We start from the raw sequence: 8,297 nt of genomic DNA on the forward strand, positions 1-8,297 counted from the left end.
TTCAAAAATCACTAACCATTTTTCAAAAACAATTTTCGAAATTCTCCCCTTCTCATCTCTTTCTATTTATTTTATTTATTTACTAACACTTCTCTTCATTAAAAAAATTCGAACCCTCTCTTCTCCTCTGTGTTCGAATTTTTCTCTTCTCCTTCTTCTATTCTTTTCTTCTTCTACTCACATAAAGGAATCTCTATACTGTGACATAGAGGATTCCTCTTCTTTTTTTATTCTCTTCTTTCTCAGATGAGCAGGAGCAAGGACAAGGACATTCTTGTTGAAGCAGATTCTGAACCTGAAAGGACTCTGAAGAAGAAGCTAAGAGAAGCTAAAACACAACAATCCAGAGAAAACCTTACAGAGAATCTCGAAAAAGAAAGAGACATGGCCAAACCCAATAACAATGGTGGAGGCGCAAGAAGGATGTTTGGTGATTATACTACACATACTTCCAATTTTTATGGAAGAAGCATCTCAATCCCTGCCATTGGAGCAAACAATTTTGAGCTGAAGCCTCAACTAGTTGCTCTAATGCAACAGAACTACAAGTTTCATGGACTTCCATCAGAAGATTCCTATCAGTTTTTAACTGAGTTCATACATATCTGTGAGACTGTTAAGACTAATGGAATAGATCCTGAAGTCTACAGGCTCATGCTTTTCCCTTTTACTGTAAGAGATAGAGCTAGAACATGGTTGGACTCACAACCTAAAGATAGCCTGGACTCTTGGGATAAGCTGGTCACGGCCTTTTTGGCCAAGTTCTTTCCTCCTCAAAAGCTGAGCAAGCTTAGAGTGGATGTTCAGACTTTCAAGCAAAAAGATGGTGAATCCCTCTATGAAGCTTAGGAAAGATACAAGCAGTTGACCAAAAAGTGTCCTTCTGACATGCTTTTAGAGTGGACCATTTTAGATATATTCTATGATGGTCTATCTGAGTTCTCTAAGATGTCACTGGACCATTCTGCAGGTGGATCCATTCACCTAAAGAAAACGCTTGCCGAAGCTCAAGAACTCATTGACATGGTTGCAAATAACCAATTCATGTACACCTCTGAGAGGAATCCTATGAGTAATGGGACGCCTCAGAAGAGGGGAGTTCTTGAAATTTATACTCTGAATGCCATATTGGCTTAGAATAAAATGTTGACTCAGCAAATCAACATGATTTCTCAGAGTCTGAATAGATGGCAAAGCGCATCCGACAGTACTAAAGAGGCATCTTCTGAAGAAGAAGCTTATGATCCTGAGAACCCTGCAATGGCAGAGGTGAATTACATGGGTGAAGCCTATGGAACCACCTATAATTTCTCATGGAGAAATCATCCAAATTTCTCATGGAAGGATCAACAAAAGCCTCAACAAGGCTTTAATGATGGTGGAAGAAACAGGTTTAGCAATGGCAAGCCTTTTCCATCATCTTCTCAGCAACAGATAGAGAATTCTGAGCAGAGTCTCTCTAGCTTAGCAAACATAGTCTCTGGTCTATCTAAGGCCACTTTAAGTTTCATGAATGAAACAAGATACTCCATTAGAAACTTGGAGGCACAAGTGGGTTAGCTGAGTAAGAAAATCACCGAAACTCCTCCTAGTACTCTCCCAAGCAATACAGAAGAGAATCCAAAAAGAGAGTGCAAGGCCATTGATATAATCAAAATGGCCGAATCCAAAGAGGAAAGGGAGGACGTGAATCCCAATGAGGAAGACCTCATGGGACGTTCCCCAGACAGAAAGGAGTTTCCTATTGAGGACCTAAAGGAATCTGAGGCTCATATAGAGATCATAGAGATTCCATTGAACTTCCTTCTGCCATTCATGAGCTCTGAGAACTATTCTTCCTCTGAAGAGGATGAAGATGTAACTAAAGAGCAAGTTGCTCAATATCTAGGAGCCATCATGAAGTTTAATGCCAAGTTGTTTGGTAATGAGACTTGGGAAGATGAACCTCCCTTGCTCATTAGTGAACTAAATACATGGGTTCAGCAAACTTTACCTCAAAAGAAACAAGATCCTGGTAAATTATTAATACTCTGTACCATAGGCACCATGACCTTTGAGAAGGCTCTGTGTGACCTGAGGTCAGGTATAAATCTTATGCCACTCTTTGTAATGGAGAAACTGGGGATCTTTGAGGTACAAGCTGCAAGAATCTCATTAGAGATGGCAGACAAGTCAATAAAACAAGCTTATGGATTGGTAAAGGACGTGTTAGTGAAGGTTAAAGGCCTTTACATCCCTGTTGATTTCATAATCCTAGACACTGGGAAGGATGAGGATGAATGCATCATCCTTGGAAGACCCTTCCTAGCCACAGCAGGAGCTGTAATTGATGTTGACAGAGGAGAGCTAGTCCTTCAATTGAATGAGAACTACCTTGTGTTTAAAGCTCAAGGATCTTCCTCTGCAACCATGGAAAAGAGGCACGATAAGCTTCTCTCAATATAGAGTCAAACAAAACCCCCACAATCAAACTCTAAGTTTGGTATTGGAGGCCACAACCAAACTCTAAGTTTGGTGTTGAACCCCCACATTCAAACTCTAAGTTTGGTGTTGGAAAGTCCCAACAATGCTCTGAACATTTGTGAAGCTCCATGAGAGCTCACTGTCAAGCTATTGACATTAAAGAAGCACTTATTGGGAGGCAACCCAATTTTTATTTATCTATATTTCTATTGTTCTTTTATGTTTTATTTGGTCTATGATCATGTGGAGTCACAAAACAATTGCAAAAACTAAAAACAGAATCAAAAACAGCAGAAGAAAAAGCACACCCTGGAGGAAGAGCTGTCTAGCGTTTAAACGCCAGAAACAAGCATTTGTCTGGCGTTTAATGCCAGAAACAAGCACCAAGCTGGCGTTTAACGCCAGAAACAAGCATCAGGCTAGTGTTAAATGCCAGAAACAAGCTGCAGTCTGGCATTAAATGCCAGGATTGCATACAGAGGGCGTTTTACACGCCTAAAAGGTGCAGGGATGAGAAATCCTTGACACCTCAAGATCTGTGGACCCCACAGGATCACCTCAGTATCTGTGGACCCCACAGGATCCCCACCTACCCCACTTCTCTCTTCTTCACACAATCCAATAACACTATACCCTTCACCAATCACCTCAATCTCTCTTCCCCATTACCCCTTCACCAATCACATCCATCCACTCTTCCCCATAAACCCCACCTCTTTTCAAATTCAAAATCTCTTTCCCACCCAAATCCACCCTAAATGACCAAACCCAACCCCTCTCCCTTCACTATATAACCCCTCTATCCTTCTTCATTTTCACACAACACAACCCTCTTTTCTCCCTCTTGGCCGAATACACATCTCTCTCCCTCTCCTCCATTTCTTCTTCTTCTTCGTCTATTCTTTCTTCTTTTGCTCAAGGGCAAGCAATAATTCTAAGTTTGGTGTGGTAAAAGCATAGCTTTTTTGTTTTTCCATAACCATTTATGGCACCTAAGGCCGGAGAAACCTCTAGAAAGAGGAAAGGGAAGACAAAAGCTTCCACCTCTGAGTCATGGGAGATGGAGAGATTCATCTCAAAGGTCCATCAAGACCACTTCTATGAAGTTGTAGCCAAGAAGAGGGTGATCCCTGAGGTCCCTTTCATGCTCAAGAAAAATGAGTATCCGAAAATCCGACATGAGATCCAAAGAAGAGGTTGGGAAGTTCTTACCAACCCCATTCAACAAGTCGGAATCTTAATGGTTCAAGAGTTCTATGCAAATGCATGGATCACTAGGAACCATGATCAAAGCATGAACCCAAACCCAAAGAATTGGCTTACAATGGTTCGGGAGAAATGCTTAGATTTCAGTCCGGAGAACGTAAGGTTGGCGTTCAACTTGCCTATGATGCAAGAAGACGCACGCCCCTACACTAGAAGGGTCAACTTTGATCAAAGGTTGGACCAAGTCCTCATGGACATATGTGTGGAAGGAGCTCAATGGAAAAGAGACTCAAAAGGCAAGCCGGTTCAATTGAGAAGACTGGATCTTAAGCCTGTGGCTAGAGAATGGTTGAAGTTCATCTAACGCTCCATCATCCCCACTAGCAACCGATTTGAAGTAACTGTGGATCGGGCCATCATGATCCATAGCATCATGATTGGAGAGGAAGTAGAAGTTCATGAATTCATCTCTTTAGAACTCTACAAAGTAGCCGAAAAGCCCTCTACCTTGGCAAGGCTAGCTTTTTCTCATCTCATTTGGCATTTATGCTACTTAGCTGGAGTTGTCATAGAAGGAGACATCCTCATTGAAGAGGACAAGCCCATCACTAAGAAGAGGATGGAGCAAACAAGAGAGCCCATTCATGGATCTCAAGAGACGCATGAGGAAGCTCATCATCAAGAAATCCCTGAGATGCCTCAAGGGATGCATTTTCCTCCAAACAACTATTGGGAACAACTCAACACTTCTCTAGAAGGATTGTGTCATAACATGAACCAATTAAGGGTGGAACACCAAGAGCACTCCATCATTCTCAATGAGATTAAAGAAGATCAAAGAGCTATGAGGGAGGAGCAACAAAGGCAAGGAAGAGACATAGAGAAGCTCAAGAACACCATTGGTCCTTCAAGAAGAAGGCGCCACCATGAGTAAGATGGACTCATTCCTTAACTTCCTTGTTCTTATCTCTCTGTTTTTCGATTTTTGAGCTTCATGTTTGTTTATGTTTGTGTCTTTATTACATGATCATTAGTGTCTAAAGTCTATGTCTTAAGGCTATGAATAATTCCATGAATCCTTCACCTTTCTTAAATGAAAAATGTTTCTAATACAAAAGAACAAGAAGTACATGAGTTTCGAATTCATCGTTGAAATTGGTTTAATTATATTGATGTGGTGACAATACTTTTTGTTTTCTGAATGAATGCTTGAACAGTGCATATTTTTTATCTTGTTGTTTATGAATGTTAAAATTTTTGGCTCTTGAAAGAATGATGAGCAAAGAGAAATGTTATTGATAATCTAAAAAATCATGAATTTGATTCTTGAAGCAAGAAAAAGCAATGAAGAACAAAGCTTGCAAAAAAAAAGTGGCGAAAAAAATTAATTATTAAAGAAAGAAAAAAGAAAAAGCAAGAAGAAAAAGCCAATAGCCCTTAAAACTAAAAGGAAAGGGTAAAAAGGATCCGAGGCTTTGAGCATCAATGGATAGGAGCGCCCAAGGAAATAAAATCCAGGCCTAAGCGGCTAAATCAAGCTGTCCCTAACCATGTGCTTGTGGCATGCAGGTCCAAGTGAAAAGCTTGAGACTGAGTGGTTAAAGTCATGATCCAAAGCAAAAAGAGTGTGCTTAAGAGCTCTGGACACCTCTAACTGGGGACTTTAGCAAAGCTGAGTCACAATCTGAAAAGATTCACCCAATCATGTGTCTGTGGCATTTATGTATCCGGTGGTAATACTGGAAAACAAAGTGCTTAGGGCCACGGCCAAGACTCATAAAAGTAGCTGTGTTCAAGAATCAACATACTTAACTAGGAGAATCAATAACACTATTTGAACTCTAAGTTCCTATGGATGCCAATCATTCTAAACTTTAAAGGATAAAGTGAGATGCCAAAACTGTTCAAAAGCAAAAAGCTACAAGTCCCGCTCATCTAATTAGAACTAATATTCATTGATATTTTGAGATTTATAGTATATTCTCTTCTTTTTATCCCATTTGATTTTCATTTGCTTGGGGACAAGCAACAATTTAAGTTTGGTGTTGTGATGAGCAGATAATTTATACGCTTTTTGGCATTGTTTTTAGGTAGTTTTTAGTAGGATCTAGCTACTTTTAGGGATGTTTTTATTAGTTTTTATGTAAAATTCATATTTCTGGACTTTACTATGAGTTTGTGTGTTTTTCTGTGATTTCAGATATTTTCTGGCTGAAACTGAGGGACTTGAGCAAAATTTTGATAGGAGGCTAACAAATGACTGCTGATGTTGTTGGATTCTGACCTCTCTGCACTCGAAATGGATTTTCTGGAGCTATAGAACTTCAGATGGTGCGCTCTTAATTGCGTTGGAAAGTAGACATCCAGGGATTTCCAGCAATATATAATAGTCCATACTTTATTCGAGTTTAGACGATGCAAACTGGCGTTCAACGCCAGTTCCATGCTACATTCTGGAGTAAAACGCTAGAAACACGTCACAAACCATAGTTAAACGCCAAAAACATGTTACAACTTGGTGTTTAACCCCAAGAGAAGCCTCTGCACGTGTAAAGCTCAAGCTCAGTCCAAACACACACCAAAGTGGGCCCCAGAAGTGGATTTCTGCACTTATACTTATTTCTGTAAACTCTAGTAGCTAGTTTAGTATAAATAGAACTTTTTACTATTGTATTAGACATCTTGGAATTAATCTTTTGATCCTTTGATCACGTTTGGGGGCTGGCCATTCGGCCATGCCTGGACCTTCATCACTTATGTATTTTCAACGGTGGAGTTTCTACACACCATAGATTAAGGTGTGGAGCACTGCTATTCCTCGAGTATTAATGCAATTACTATTATTTTTCTATTCAATTTAGCTTATTCTTATTCTAAGATATTCGTTGCACTTCAACATGATGAATGTGATGATCCGTGACACTCATCATCATTCTCACATATGAATGCGTGCCTGACAACCACTTCCGTTCTACCTTAGATCGAGCGCGTATCTCTTAGCCTCCATTCCGAAAGATCGAAGTCTTTGTGGTATAAGCTAGAATTATTGGAGGCCATTCCTAAGATCCAGAAAGTCTAAACCTTGTCTGTGGTGTTCCGAGTAGGATCTAAGATGGGATGATTGTGACGAGCTTCAAACTCGCGAGTGTTGGGCATAGTGACAGACGCAAAAGAATCACTGGATTCTATTCCAACATGATTGAGAACCGACAGATGATTAGCCGTGCTGTGACAGAGTATTTGGACCATTTTCACTGAGAAGACGGGAGGTAGCCATTGACAAAGGTGAATCCCAACATACATCTTGCCATGGAAAGGAGTAAGAATGATTGGATGAGAGCAGTAGGAAAGCAGAGATGCAGAAGGAACACAGTATCTTCATGCGCTTATCTGAAATTCCCACCAATAAATTACATAAATATCCCTATCTTTATTTTATGCTTTACTTATCTTCATATTCGAAAACCATTAGAACCATTTGAATCCACCTGATTGAGATTTACAAGATGACCATAACTTGCTTCATACCAACAATCTCCGTGGGATCGACCCTTACTCACGTAAGGTATTACTTGGACGACCCAGTGTACTTGCTGGTTAGTTGTGCGAAGTTGTGACAAAGTGTGATTCACATTTGAGAGCTCCAAGTCTTTGGCGCCATTGTTGATGATCACAATTTTGTGCACTAAGTATCTTGTGCTTGCATCGATAAAGCATATATAGTACCTACAACCAGATTTGCTATACATGAGTAGTATTGTCTCCCTAAATGTCAGAGAAGATTAGTTCTAGAGGTGCATAACTAGTGTGTGAGTCAAAGTGAGGTAATTGGTGAATTTTGCTAATACAACAAGCATGGCACAATAATGGTTCACAATTGCTTTTATTAGTTAGATCGCTGTCAATGACATTGCATTGTTTCATTACAATTGAGGCAACTTTTTCAAATGGATGACCTAGCTTTCTTTGCCATAATTGAGTGGTATGACTCATATTTTTGCAAGTAACTAACACATTTGCACTTGTGATTGTCTTATTTACAGGCTCTCTATAATTCTTAATAAAGTGTTTTAATATTTTCTTTGTTGACTGCTGAATAATATTATCAGCAACACTTGATCACTTGTTGTTTGAACTTGTTGCCTTTGGCATTGGGACTTCTGACTCTTTCTCTACAGGTGACATTGGCTGAGGCTGAGTATGTGCAGCAGTGATAGTTTTTCTCTTTTTCTGCAATATTAGGCGATGTAAGGTGTGTGAGTGAACTAGGGATGGTAGCTCTTTCTTTTTCTAGTTGTTTTATAAAAGGATTAATGGTATTGCTTGTGAAGTTGGTGTTGGTTTTTGGTAGAGTGGTAGTGTTGTGGCAGATTGGTTTGGTGACACTAGTTTTATTGGATTTGAAATTTTTGGAATAATTTGAACTCCCTCAAACTTGTAAAGTACATCTTTAAGCAGTCCTTGAAGTAGGATCTTCTTGGAGATTTGGCATTTCACATTGCACAAGTAAGGCCAAAACTCGAAGAACACATAATTGTCTAAGGCAAACTTGGCTACCCTTCCTAAATTCTTGGAGATGGTGAGTACATGAAGCAAGTTTTGTAATTGCAAGGGTTTATTGGATAATG

At 39.7% G+C, this 8,297-nt stretch overlaps 1 non-coding gene across 1 annotated transcript; it reads right to left on the bottom strand.

The window, feature by feature from the left end:
• Positions 1-786: 786 nt before the first annotated feature.
• Positions 787-894, bottom strand: LOC112799421 (small nucleolar RNA R71). The gene has a single exon (XR_003201003.1). It is a non-coding gene; the product is annotated as a small nucleolar RNA R71 (small nucleolar RNA).
• Positions 895-8,297: the final 7,403 nt, after the last annotated feature.

The sequence above is a fragment of the Arachis hypogaea genome, chromosome 4 (assembly GCF_003086295.3).
Source record: "Arachis hypogaea cultivar Tifrunner chromosome 4, arahy.Tifrunner.gnm2.J5K5, whole genome shotgun sequence".
Classification (NCBI taxonomy): domain Eukaryota; kingdom Viridiplantae; phylum Streptophyta; class Magnoliopsida; order Fabales; family Fabaceae; genus Arachis; species Arachis hypogaea.